The sequence below is a fragment of the Barbus barbus genome (genome assembly GCF_936440315.1).
Source record: "Barbus barbus genome assembly, chromosome: 33".
Classification (NCBI taxonomy): domain Eukaryota; kingdom Metazoa; phylum Chordata; class Actinopteri; order Cypriniformes; family Cyprinidae; genus Barbus; species Barbus barbus.
The window spans coordinates 17,507,339-17,521,223 of NC_136761.1; the positions used below are offsets into that span (position 1 = coordinate 17,507,339).

General features: G+C 37.9%; 1 pseudogene across 1 annotated transcript in view; it reads left to right on the forward strand.

Annotated features, from left to right (window-relative positions):
• Window positions 1–13,885, forward strand: part of LOC306853034 (dystrophin-related protein 2-like) — a 128,058-nt pseudogene that overhangs the window by 109,818 nt on the left and 4,355 nt on the right. Inside the window, exons 19-23 of the transcript in view lie at window positions 5,297–5,362; window positions 8,238–8,378; window positions 10,627–10,864; window positions 13,196–13,295; window positions 13,449–13,582. The product of the transcript in view is annotated as a dystrophin-related protein 2-like (transcript). The remainder of the gene's footprint in view (window positions 1–5,296; window positions 5,363–8,237; window positions 8,379–10,626; window positions 10,865–13,195; window positions 13,296–13,448; window positions 13,583–13,885) is intronic.

Below are 13,885 nucleotides of genomic sequence, written 5' to 3' on the forward strand. Positions count from 1 at the left end.
AAACTCCTCATATGAATGTCTGCATGACATGTATAATTCAGTTTAAACAGTTCCGTGGTATGAAAATGATCGCTGCGAGATGCTGTCAGAGTGATCGAGACTGTCAGATTGATTTGAGTGAGGGTGCAGGCGCAGCCTCTGTTTTTGCCAGATCCAGCTATTTGGAGCGTTTTTGGGATTTGTCTTTTCCTCTTAAGTTAACACTTTAGAAAGTTAATAAAATAGGAAGTTGCAGTTTATGGTCAGCGATATCTTTATCATATCTTATTTTCAAATTATTTGAAATAATTTTGGTTTATTTATATTTATTTTTTCACCCGCAGAAATTTCTACGCCCATCGGCACTGTTTTGTAATTGCGCTTTTTAGTAAATCTGGCCCCAAATGTGCTACAACGATGTCAATAATCTGAATGAAAACAAATCAATGCCAAATACATAATCAATACAGACAAATTCCATTTAAGGTCATTCACAGTTGAAAATCACATGGGTTCGGAATAACATGAATGTGAGTAAACAACTAAATCTTCATGTTTGGCTGAACTAACCCTTTAATTCGGCTGTGGAAGTGCAGTGAAGCTAACAGCCCAATGTGACTGGTTAGGTTTAACTGCAGCAAACGAACAGGGATGTGTTCCTCTGCCCCGACTAACTTCCCTGCCAACAACCTAAATACACACAACCACACGCACACATGAAAACACAGATCAGCCCTTTGCCTACCCTACCATACTGTGCTGCCAACTGTCTCAGCTCACACCCTGCTGCAGCTCTTATCTGTACTACAAATAGACCAGAGTGCGCGCACACACACACACTCTCACTCTCTCAGCTCCTGTGTCCTTTTGTCTTCATCTGTCTGTCTCCTCCCTCCTCTGTCATATGCTTGATTTCTGCTCCTGCTTTTCAATGTCTTATTTCATTTCCCCCCTTTCCTTCCTAATATCAATCACTTACCATAGAACACTTCTTCCTCTTGTCTTGTCCTTTTTAATTCCCCAAATTTGTCTCTTCTCTCTCATGCTATGTCTGGTTTCCCCCAACACACATCAGTGCCATCTGCATTAGTTGTTCCTGCTCAAAACAATATTCGTTGTTTTTATTCAACTGTCACTAGTTAATGTTTCACAGGGGTCCGTTTGCGTCTGCCTGATTGTGTAAAATATTCTGGGATCATCGGCTCACAGAATGCCAACAGCCTTGACTAAATTAGATAAGAAAATGCATGAATATTTAAAACACTTGGGGACATGACACTACATATCACTGGATACAAATTAAATGATAAAAGTGTGCTCCAGTGATCTGATGGCTTCCAATATTCATTTATTTTTGATTTGCAATATGTATCACAAATTGTTTAATAATATCTGAGCAATTTATTACCGCTTTCTACCCAGTGAAGATTATTTTCATACTTATTTGCAGCATTATCTGATTCACATTATTTCTTTATTGAATTTGGCTGTTAAAACATCTCTGATGAATGAAAAGCATGCTAATAAGCAACATTATCAGACAGGCATCATTCATTTGTATTAAATTCCTCCCTCTGGCTTAACATTCATTTCCTTGCTTTTGTGCATTTGTGCATTCTTAAACTACTTGAAGTGTCGACTAAATAATAAAAGACAAACATTTTATAGCTAAGGATGCTTCCATAAAAAATGAACAATCCACGTGTTTTTGGCAGCCCATTGGAAAATCCCTTTCATCTGATAGTTCTGTCCTTCGCAAAATATGAGCGATAGAGAGCATGTGCTAAATGAGGTGGCACATTATTTATTCCCGACATTGTCAAGACTGGCTTTGAACTCGAATAGAAAATAAAATTCTTGTCAGATGTTTCAGATGCGGTATCTGCAGTAAGAGTGCAGATGAAGAATGCCATAGCCAAGGGAACGGAGATTGTACGTGCATTCATAGGCTAATCCAGAGTAATGACTGGAGGACCTCGAGATCGAGGGGGTGGGAGAATAAATCCACTGGCATTTGATGTTCTAGACTCGCCAGACAGGGGTGGATTTGTTTGGATATGACAGAGTAAGTGGTCTGTACTGACAGCCTTTCATCTGAAGAATAGACAGCATCAGAAAGCCTGAACCACTGTTCTGAATCTCAACACACAATGTCCATTTCAAGACAGCACTTCTCAAAGGAGGAAATTGTTTGTCATGTACTCACTTATCTGTGTTTGTGACCTCTCTTTTTCTCTAAAACAAGAAACCACACTAACCACACACTGAGAAACCCATTTAAACAACTACAAAGACATACGTGTATGACCGCAAACTCCATTTGACCTCACACCACAGAATCTGCGACATCCTCAGTGGTTCCTAGTAACACATTTGATTGGATCTAGCTGAGGGAGGTTTCAGCGGATTCAATTAGGAGAGTTGTCCTAGCCAGGCAGTGGGGTTAACCAGGACAGTCTGCGCCGCCGTCATTGGCTGAAGGACACCTGGTGGGTGAATGTGTATCGACTTTCTGCTATTCTCTAAGGCAGCTCATCCTGCATGTGGGTTCTCTAGGCTGACTCTGCTGTATTCTGAAGTTCAATTCAGAGCTTTCTCTGGCAGCTTTCCTAGCAGCATGGCATGAATGCACTTAGTACTCCTCATTACGGTCTCTATAGAGGCTCTTATATTGTCGCTAATTCACAGGCTGTCCTGGTAAGGCAGTGAAATTTCCCTAGTCTCTCACCTAAAGGGTAAGTTAAGGCAGGGAAAGTGCAGAGCATTGCTAAAAGCAAAGTTTCACCCCTGTGTTGCTAATGGTAAGCACAGGGACCATTGTCCACTTCCTGCTGTGTTGAGAACACCTCTCTTGTGCTGGGTTAATCTTGTCTGTTCTGGGTGACACACATAATTTTGCTAGAGGTGCAAGGTGAACCTTCTAGCAACGCAAACTCATTTTCATACATTGTTGCATTCTGATATGGGTGGGAGTGCTATCTCTTGCATTGTCCAAGTTGCCACAAGGGGCACTAAAGTGAGCTTTATCACAGACATTATAAACCCAGTTGTCACTATTAAGGAGGCAGCGCATGTTTTTCGAAGTCTTCTGGAAAACTAATTTGAAACAATATCTATTATGCTCTAGTATGCCCTATTAGTACTGCACAAATAAATTTAACCTGGACCAGCCTGAAATGTTTATTTTAATTTATGAATGAAATATGATTTATTATACCAATGTTGCCTTATTTTGTTGCCGATGTGACGTACACTTAACCATTCACCCACTCTTCATTTTTTAATCCCCTTTAAACCAGCGGTGCGTTCCAAACGGGATATATCGCCCTCCGAAGGGGACTTCGGAGTGAAAACAATCATGGCCGCCATATTGAAGTGTCGTTCCAAACCGAAGTGCTCAGAATTAGCCACTTCAAAGGGCCCTTTGGAATGAAGGATTTCGAAGGGTACAACTGATGGACACTTCGGGCCCGCATGATCCTTTGCGTTGATTCTTTGCATGATGACGTATAATGACGCAGAAGGGCACTTCAAGAAACAGTTGTTTGGTCCCCTACACCCTTCAACCCTTCGAAGCTCTCACTCTGGAGGGTAAACCCTTTGAAGGGATTAGGGCATAGGGATGAGCCCTTCCGAATGGAACGAAGGGACAGTCAGTCTCACTAGGCCTGCCGTTTTGATTCTCACCGCATAGTGACATCACATTACGTAGGGCCGGGCCATGGGGGTTGATTGACAGCCCTGCGTTGCTATAGTTTCCGCCCTCAGCGTTTGTAAGCTGTCCTCCATTTTCTCTGTGCTCGAGCAGCTGTAATGTCAATAGGGATGTAACGATTACTGGTTTGACGATAAATCATGATAAAATTCCCCACGGTTAGTATTAGTGTTTCATATTTTAATTATCATTAAAACTGTATTCGATTACCACGATGTGAACAACTCACAATACATAAATACTGTTCAGCATAAAGCACAGTTTTCGGTAACAGTCTCACGTGCACACAGCACGCAGAGTAGTTTTGTTTCGAGTGAAAATCATGCGGAAAAGCTGGGAGGTTTTAAAAGAGTGCTAAGGGAATTATACAAATTAATATATGAATTAATTAATTATATGAATGTACCTCTGAAGGACTGTCTTCAGAAACGATTCGATGGCATTTTGTTTTCATCTTCGCTCCATGTAATACCTAAAGGAAGTGTTTTTAATCGTAACGCTGCTTTGCCCACGGAGGTTACGGGAATCTACTGTAATTAAGCTTTTCCATATAAAGCGCCACCTGCTGTCAGAGAGTGGATTTACAGAGACTTATATTTACATTCAGCCTGTGTGCAGCAGTTTCTGTCTGGCCAAACCAGACCGAATTTGCATGCCCTGCTGTAAATTTTGACCAGTTGATGAAAAACAACTTATGTGGATTCTACACATTTAAACAATTCTGATATCAGTTATCAATAATTATTTATGGAGCAGATGAAATGACAATTTTTTTAAAGTACCCTCCCTGAACAGTAGTGTATGTTGTTGAGACGTAAGCTTGATTTCATTCTTTCTCCATTCAAGTAGATATAGGAGTTCTACAATTTCCTATATAGAAAATATTTTCAAGATGACTACAAAATAAACTATACAGCTTTCATTACTTTTGCAGTTGCATTTGGTGCTGCTAGATACATAGAAATGGCTAATTTCACCTTAAATTTGGCTTTAGGTTGACACAAGGACTCAAGCTACAGTGGACCGTAAAGTGTTCATACTGTATACTTTCGGGCATGGCATGTCAGTTGTATGCCACGTAATCTGTGGTGCGTGATGAAGATCTTTTTCATATTCTGTTTTCTGAATGTAAACTTGCAAGGAGTTTGGGTGAAAAGACCCAGGAGAGGCATTTATGTCATAAAAATTCATGTGACAAATGAAGTGAAAGGGGAACAGATTCTCCTCTGGCTTTGTCATGGTGAGAGAGAAAAGAGGGTGAAGCCAGGAGGCACAGCTTTGGTGTTGCATGATAGTTTGCCACCCAGGTTAGCCGTGCACGGTATCTGAAAAGTCAGGGTAGAATAACAACATGTGATTTTTAGGTTGGAGAAACTGCTCTAAGGTGTCTCTTATGCAGTCGCTGCGATGTCTCGACAGCTGTCGTCTTCTTTTCCTCTGCCAACCGTGTGCTATTCCATTCCTATGCCTCTTGTTTAAAGCTACCGTCCTTGCCACAGCAAACAAATTACAGTGCACAGAGACTTTGCCTTTGTACGCCTTTTTATATGTTGTGACCCGTGCTCCGTAAAATGACATTTTCATTTCACTTGCTCTTTTCAGGTTGGCAGAAATGGAGAACCAGAGCTGTTCCTTTTTCACCGACAGTCTCTCTCCGGATGAAAGTTTGTGAGTACACCACCTCCCACACACACTGGAATCTGTCACAGCCGCTGTGCATGGGTGTGTGGATGTGCGCATGGCCATGCATGCATGCCTCCATGTTTGGTGGGGCTGGGCAGTCACATTAATTAAAAAAGATAATGAAAATGACCCATGGCAATGTGTGCGTTCACCCTCCGTCGTATTAAGTCTGTGTGATTAAGGAGCTACAGTAGGGATGAATAGAGCAGGCTTAGATGCTGACAGGAGGGAGAGAGAAAGAGAGAGATTGGGCTGTTGAAATGCTACCGAACAAGATGTTAAGAGCTGCAGGACAGCGGAAAAGGAAAGCCACTGAAATACGAGCATATATAGGTGAAATTAGGTGAGCCTGCACAAAATCAAATCTTATAAAAGAGGTCAGGTCATCACAGCCCAGAGTCATGACTGCGCATGTTTTGTGCTGGAAATGACTCTGTGAGTGAGTGAGAGAAAGAAGGAAATTTAAAGGAATAGTTCACCCCAAAAATACATTTGTCCTCATGCCGTTCCAAAGCTTTGATTTTCTTTCTTCCCTGCAACACAAAAGAGTCTCTTTTCAATGCAATTACAATGAGTTATCCTGCTTTAAAAAGCATGCAAAAGGACAATTAAACCATAATAAAACTGGTCCACATGACTCATGCACTATATTCCAAGTCTTCCAAAGCCATGCAATAACCATTAGCAACACGCTAAAATTTTTGTTTTTCACTTATAATCTTCATTACAAATGTTAATTATGACCAGATCGTTGAGCCGTTTTGTGAACGGGATCAACTGATTCTTTGAAAAGGTTCATCTAAGAAGAACAATTCACAGTCAAACTCATAACCGAAGAGAATTAGTATTTATTGGGAAGACTTGTCGTCGAATAGAATAGTAATTAATTATAAATTAATAATACTATTTGTTTCACAGAGTAAAAACCGAAAAAAAAAAAAAAAAAAATATATATATATATATATATTTATACTATATATATTTTTATATATTTATAAAATATAAAACTTTTAAACACATAGTGTTTCTATTGCAAAGCTAAAAATTCAGTCTGTGTAATTCAATATCACGACTAGATCAGCAGCAAGTGCATGAGGTTGTCATGGCAGCCAGATACATAACACATGAATTGCTGTGCTTAACTTAGCAAGTTATACGCTGAAAATAATGCACTATAAACATGTTTGTCAACTGTCTCAAAGTGGACATTTATTACATATAAATCAAGGCGTGAATTACATATTGCTAAAACATTACATATTAAAACAGACATCTGTTGGACATGATTCATGTTAAACGCACAAAGTAGGCACACAAGCACTTTAAGTTTAGTAAATCTCACTGAAAATAAATGATTAAGCAATTTATATTGTACAAATTTATGTTTAAAGGGATATGCACCCAAAAATGAAAATTGTCATTAATTACTCAACATGTCGTTCCAAATCCGTAGGACATTCGTTCATCTTTGGAACACAAATTAAGATATTTTTGATGAAATTCGAGATCTTTCTGACCCTCCATAGACAGCAACACAACTGCCATGTTCAAGGCCTAGAACCGTAGTAAAGACATATTTAAAATAGTCCATGTGACATCAGTGATTACACTTTATGAAATACATTATATTTGGGCGGATTTTCTTTGCACACAAAAAGTATTCTCGTAGCTTCATAAAATTAAGGTTGAACCACTGATGTCACTAATGACAGAATTTTCATTTTTGGGTGAACTATCCCTTTAAATTTGGTTCTGTGTAAATTAAATAAAATTTTGGCTGTAAATGTTCCTCCTCTGATATATCAAGCAACAAGCATGGCATTGCCATTTTTTTTTTTTTTTTTTTAAATTTCTTTTCAATTGATGCAATTGGTGTATGTTGTAAAAATCGCTGAATATCAGTTTATATTTTATCAGGAAAGCAGTAGAATGCTATCCGTAAGATAATCTCTGTCAAAATGCAGATTTGTCACGTGACCACTTCTTATGCAAATGAGATTGAGGGAGGCATTAGTAAGTTTGATTTGATTTGTTAATTTACCTGTAACATTGCAAAATAACAATTTAAAATGCATTAACATAACTACATTAAATGCATATTTACTTTATAGTTCAACATGTTATTTCTTTAAAAAATCATTTGTAAAATCTTTATTGACTAAAGGATTTTACAAGCTACGCCCATGAGGAAAAGAGTAAATATAAAGTAAATATCCAATTCATAATATTTGTGAGAACTGTTCCTTTAAAAGAGAGAGACAGTGCATCAGTGAGTAATGTAGTATATCTATTTTGCCACTTCCGTTTCTTTTACCAAATCTTCCCCGTCCAGCGGTCTATAAGTGCCCTTTGTTTACTGATAGCCAATGTAATGGCACCTGAATAATTACATCAGAGTGCATGAAAATAGCTAGTTTTTATTATTGATGTGACTAATGTGAGAGCCGTGATTATTTCAGTGCTTCCTGTGTGCAGTGATAATTTGTTTTTGCTCCTGTGTGCCTGTATTTTAGCTGTGCCTATTTAGCTTGTTGTATTTGATGGCAAGGAGAGTGTTTGGATTACCAAAAGTGTGCGTGTTTGTATGATCACCTCTTGTTCAGCATATACACTGCTGTTTGTTTTATGGATGATGGTGTGCGTTAGTCTGTGTTTGCATACACTCTAAACACTCCATCCGCAGTTTATACAAAATATGCGTGCATGTGTTCTGTGATGATATGCCACTGCTGCATTGTGTGCTTTTGGCTTATGTACCTGCTGCTGTGTGTGCACGCTTGGCGCTGTGTGTTTTTGTCTGCTGCTGCGTGGCACCGCTAATGTGTTCAGTGTGCACTGTCTCCTGTGTGGGGGGACTCAGGGATGAAGATCAGTACCTCCTACGTCACTCCAGCCCCGCCCTCGAGCAGGACTCCCCCCACGGCCACCTGCTGGCCCACCTGGACTGCCAGGACAGAGAAGAGCTGCAGTGCACCCTCCAACGCCTGGAGAATGAGAACAGGTGAGGGCACAGCCAGGGAATCATGCCAGGGGCATGTTCACACTTGAAGCTGAAATATGTGAATTGTGCAGCACTAATCTGAATTCCAAAAATAACTAGAATTTTTGATTTTATAAAGAAAATATGAATGATATTTAACCATGCAAAACTTACTGCCAAGATGCTAAGAGGGTTGCTAACCAATGCTTTTTTGTTGATAGTTCAATAAAAGCTTTATAAAAATAATAAAATTATCGAATAATAATACATTTTTATTTTAAAAGGTTATTTAAAAAAAAAATTTAGACACTTTCAAAACGGTTGCAACAGAGATGGAAATACAGTTTTTAAATACTGGAATTATGCTTCCATCTTTGTTGCCACAGTTTTGGAAGTGCCGCCTTCTGTTCTAAAGAAAGGGGGTGTCCCAATACTTTTACCCATATAGTGAATGTACAAATCATTGGTTTTTGGTGATGAGATTTTTTTGCACCCTTAGATTCTCAGATTTTCATATAGTTGTATCTCAGCCAAATATTGTCCGATCCTAACAAACCATATCAATGGAAAGCTTATTTATCCAGCTTTCAGTTGATGTATAAATTTCTGATGTATAAATTTAAATTTATGACTGGTTTTGTGTTCCAGGGTCACACACACACACACACACACACACACAGACAGACAGACACACAGACACACAGACACACACACACACACACACACACACACACACACACACAGACACACAGACAGACAGAGAGATAAGAAATATAATAAAACAAGTCTAAATGCCAAAGTAAATGCATCTTATTTTAAAGATGTTTATAAATACTGAAATAATTTTGTTGAGAAATGAAACAATGGTTTTACTGAGGGTGATGCTGACCTTGTTTTAAATAATTGTGGTAAAGTGATTTGTCTTTGTAATTGTGACTCTTGGCTTCTGGCAGTGATTGACTGCACTTTGTGTTGGCCCTTTAAATTTCACAGCATTTCAGAGGATTAAGATAGAGCTAAAAGTTTTTAATTGGCTGAGATAAGATTTGTTGCTGGGAAACTGTGGTTATGATTATAATGGTTAGTCTGGGTTAAAAACATTGATCTTTTGACCTGCGTCAAATTAATGAGGTGTGCTCTTTAGACCTTAAAACCGGTTCAAACATCAGCAGAGACACAAAAAAGTCTGTTAGGCCTTTCATTTTATTTCATCCCAGAGGCTGCTGTTACAGCTGTGAGTCATTTATGAGTTTTGTCTTCGGCGTAAATCCTGACCTTTAAGTCATGCTCTCATGTGGTCTTGCTTTGTTATAGGTGAGTAATAGGTCAATAAAGCAAGATTAATTGTTAGTGTCTGCAGGGGATCTGCAACCTTAACCTCCTGAATAAATCAGGGCTTCCTGCTGTCATTATTGGGATAGAAAGAGCTGAGTGATGGCTGCTGTGTTAAAAACACATTTTGTTTTGTGTTATTTTTTTTTTTCTTTAGTTTTTCGTTCAATTTGATTTTAGTTTAGATGGTTGTAATAATTTCTCAACAAGAATATATTCTACCCTCTTGTTAATCCCACCCAAATCCTCCTGAACTCGCATGCTACAAATAGAGAAATAACAAAGTAATAAATATTTCCATAAACCACAATACAGATAGTGGAATATATTTATATCTTATATATATATATATATATAGCACACATTTATATATATATATATATATATATATATATATAGGACACATTATTCCCCCTCCCACCCAAATCCAAACGAACTCACATGCTACAAAAGAAAAATAATACAATAAATAATACATATTTCCATTATCACAATACAGATACTTGAAAATAATCAAATCAAATAATAAATATTAATAATGTATTATTTTTAATAATTCAAATAATGATCAGATTATTAATAATTATTACATTCAGTTTATTAGTAGTAATATTTACATAGTAATAAATTCAATGTTTATATATTTAATATTTAAGGTATTTAAATTTAAATGCAAATATTTATTTTATCATTTATATTTATTTGAAATAAAATATTGTGTAAATAAAATGAACTGAAAAACCTTTTTCTATTTACGAATTTTAAGATACAAAATTAATTTGTATGGGCTAACTGAGAAAATGTAAATTGAGTAAAGAAACATGATTATATCAAATTTGTTCAATGTAACAACTTTTGTCTAGCATGTATAATGACCTAAAATGATGATGATGCTAAGAAAGCTATATTGATGGTGGTGATAATGTTGCCTCCGCAGGGTGCTGCAGGGCGAGTATCGGCGGCTGAAGTGGAAGCATGAAGAGGCAGCAGCTTCACCCCAGCTGCTGGAGTCGGGTCCCGGTTCACCGGCCGGTCAGCAGGACGAGGAGCTCCTAGCCGAGGCTCGAGTCCTTCGACAGCACAAGACCCGCCTGGAGACGCGCATGCAGATTCTAGAGGACCACAACAAGCAACTAGAGTCCCAGCTACGCAGACTCAGAGAACTACTGCTGCAGGTGAGATATAGCCTTTGAGGTATAAACATGTACCTAAAAAATGAGAAGTATGCCCACAGTGAGTACTAAAGTGTGAGCCAGAATAGATGATTATAATAGAAACAGTGAAGGAATGGCACATAGGGAGTTGTATGATTGCTACCAATGTACAGGGAGGGACATGAACAGGTAAATCAGTGCCTTCTGCGCTGGAGACTTTAATGTTAAATGTTTATGGGTTTGAAGGAATGTTTTGAGCTCTAAAAACAGCTACTTTGAGAGAAGTAAAGATGAGTTTACGAAATATTCTGTGGAAGAGAGAAAGAAGACATATTTGAAGCTCTCGGCAAAAAGAGTAGGAAGACGGCTGAACAGAGGGGGATAGACCGTATTATATGATGTGCCTTGATGTGCCACATGTAGAAGGGTAAAAGCTAGTCAAGAGATGCTTACTAATGCGGTTCAGTAAGGACAAGGAGACAGAGAACTAGAAAAGACATGTCTCAGGTGAAAGCAGAAGAGATGTGGGAACAAAGTTTTTTTTAAGAACAGCTATTATTGAGAACTGAAAAGAGATGGAGAGACTATAGGAAGACATACTAACTTCTGGTGAATTGCTTCTGGTAAATTGCAACGATGGGAAGGAAGAGGTAGAGAGAGATTATATATGGGGAAGAACACCATTGATGGAGATGGAATCTTTCAGGTGGAGTGGGTAGAAAGCAAGTAATTTCTTGAGCTGACGTACATAGAGCTTAAGGAGTGGGATGGACAGAATAGAGTGGGCAGCAATAGGATCCTTTTCTTTAGTGAAAGAAAGACAGGAAGCAGGCTGAGGAGGGAAAAGAAAAGCTCAGGCAGTGCTGAGTGAATAGGATAAGAGGTGGTTGTGGAGAAAAAAAGAAAGATAGTGCTGCAGAGATATGATTGACAGGCTGGATGGAATGAGAAAGCAGAGCAAAAACACTGAGGCTGTGGCTGTAGGTGAAAAGGAATTGGACGGAAATAGAGGGAAGGAACAGGGGGGAGAGAGATCGACTTAACCTACAAAAACTAACGAGAGATGTGTCATGGGGGAAGCAATAATGTGCTGGGATTATGGAGATCTGAACTCTTCATTCTGCACCCCTAGAAAGTCGCTGGGAAAGTTACACTCGTACCTCTGTGGACATCTCTGTAAAGCGATAAAAGAGTTTAACTCAGAATAAATTTGAGGTATTCATGCAAACAGCCTCAATTCAACTCATCTGCCTGTGAAATGAAAAAAAGAGAAGTGAATCATCTCTGAGTTTCTTATCAGTTTGTTTCATCCCTCAAGAAAATACACTGCCTTTGTAATGTATGAAAAAGGGGCCAAATCCCTGGTTGATAAACGCCGAAGTTTGGAGTTTTGGCAGCATTTGAAAACTTGTGACTGTTTTTCTCATCAGAGAACCCAACAACAATGTTTTCAGTTTAAAACATGGTTAGCATACTGCATATTGCACAGTATATACTATATACTATCCAATATTTATTAGTATAATATTATGCATAATTGTTTGGTATACACATGCTATGTACAGTATATATATTACACTATTGTTTATATTATATATTTAATAAGTATTTAAAACTAAATATGAATAATTTAATTAATTTAATCATTTTATAAAAAAAAACATTAAATTAAAATGAAAAATTAAATGAAATTTAGAAAAAGAACTATGTAATATCCTCAAAAGGGGTTGGTAAGATTAATTAGTATAGGGACCAATTCTCACTATTAATTAGTTGCTTATTAGCATGGTTATTATTAATATATTGGCTGTTTATTCATACGTATAAAGCACATATTCTGCATGATCATATTCTACATCCCTAATCCTACTCAATACCTAAACTTAACAACTTTACTACTAATAAGCAGCAAATTAAGAGTTTATTGAGGAAAAAGTCATAGTTAATGGTTTGTTAATAGTGAGAATTGGACCTTAAAATATGGTGTGCTTGATTATTTTTAATGTTTAGAAATAAGTCTCTCAACAACGCAGTAAAAAGTACAGTAAAAGTAGCAATATAATTGTAAAATATTGCAATGTTTTCTGATTTAAATGACTAATTCTTTAATAAACTGATAATGGTTTAAAATGTATTTGAAAGAGGAATTGTTTGTAGCATTATACATATCTTTACTGTAAGTTTTTATCAATTTAATGCATCCTTGCTGATTAAAAACAAAATATAACCCCAAACCTTTGAACGGGTATGTTCATACTGCAGAAAAGATAGAGTAATGCGGTTGGATGCTATTCTGAACTGTTTTTATTAGGATTTCTTGCTCTCTCATCATCATTTTGTCACGTCTACCAGCCCAAAGACGACTCGGAGGCCACTCTATCCTCTCCTGTGTCAGGGGGTGGCCACCAGGGGGAGCCTCCCAGCAGAGAGACCACAGACACAGAAGCTGCAGGTATCACCTGGATTAACCTTGCAGCTTTGCTGTCATCCTGCCAACATGGGCCCATAATGGGATTCAAAGAGATGTGACTTTAAATAAGGCTTATATGTTCCTGTAAACTTGTGATGCATTTAGTTGAGGCCTTGTTTATTTAACGTTGTGCAGGTGAAGATTTGGATCATGAGCAGGACACCGTACTGCAGCTGCAGCAAGTAATCGAACAGCTGAGGAACATCTTCCCATCTGAGCCAGGTCCATGAGGAACCTGAAGCAAAACTCAGAGGCCTATAGTTGTGCAGGTTTGCTCATAGTTACATTCTTCATGAATTACATAAGCTTACCTATAAGGAGTATTTCAGCTTGTCATGTCAAATCTGTATGATTTCTTTCATTCATGAAAGACGTAAGAAGTTCATCAGAATCTGTAAGTGAATGGTGATTTATACTACTATAAAAAGCACTAGAATTGTACTGCAATCATGGTGCGTATGACTCATTCACTGTATTCTGAAGTCTTCTGAAGCAGTATGATATGATTTGAGTGAAAACCAGACCGAAAAGACGTAATTTAATTTCTCTTTCAAACATGTCTCAATTGGCTA